General features: G+C 62.6%; 1 protein-coding gene across 2 annotated transcripts in view; it reads left to right on the top strand.

Moving 5' to 3' along the window:
* Positions 1–3: 3 nt before the first annotated feature.
* The window catches only part of LOC118453313 (rho GTPase-activating protein 6-like), an 8,044-nt gene continuing 7,603 nt past the window's right edge, over positions 4–444 (top strand). Inside the window, exon 1 of one of the 2 annotated variants that reach the window (XR_004843236.1) lies at positions 4–92. The gene's annotated coding sequence lies outside the window, so the exon portion shown is untranslated. The other variant, XR_004843237.1, reaches the window with a different exon arrangement.

Below are 444 nucleotides of genomic sequence, written 5' to 3'. Positions count from 1 at the left end.
CTCCGTGACTCGGCTCCGACCACCCCTCCCGCTCAGCCCAGGGCTGTGAACGTGGGCTCAGCCCTCGGCTCTCAGCTTCACCCTGCAGAAAGGTAATTTCCTTCCGCCTGTCTGTCTCCGGAGCTCGTCTGTCCGTCCGCAGCATCTCCCATCTCCAGAGCTGCTCCCGTCCTGCTCAGGCGCCGCTCGCTTCTGCTCGCCCCTGGGTTCTGGCGCGGCAGAGGCACACGAGCTGGGCTGGCCGGCGATGTTCTTACCTGTCAAAGCCAAGCCTCTACCTGCGCCCCCGTGTCCCACCCAGGCTGCCCCAGAGGAGCTCAGGTCCCAGGATCCGTTTGCAAAGCCCGGTAGGACCAGTTGGTTATTTTGGTTTAAGGCTGACCTCTTGCACGCAGCCCCGCTGAGGCAGTAAATAAAATACCTTCCTAAGGGGCTGGCTCTTCC

Source organism: Egretta garzetta, unplaced genomic scaffold (genome assembly GCF_000687185.1).
Source record: "Egretta garzetta isolate BGI_Z169 unplaced genomic scaffold, ASM68718v1 scaffold571, whole genome shotgun sequence".
Taxonomy (NCBI): Eukaryota; Metazoa; Chordata; class Aves; order Pelecaniformes; family Ardeidae; genus Egretta; species Egretta garzetta.
The sequence above is the reverse complement of the archived record's forward strand: the minus strand, read 5'-3'. Positions and strand labels throughout refer to the sequence as shown.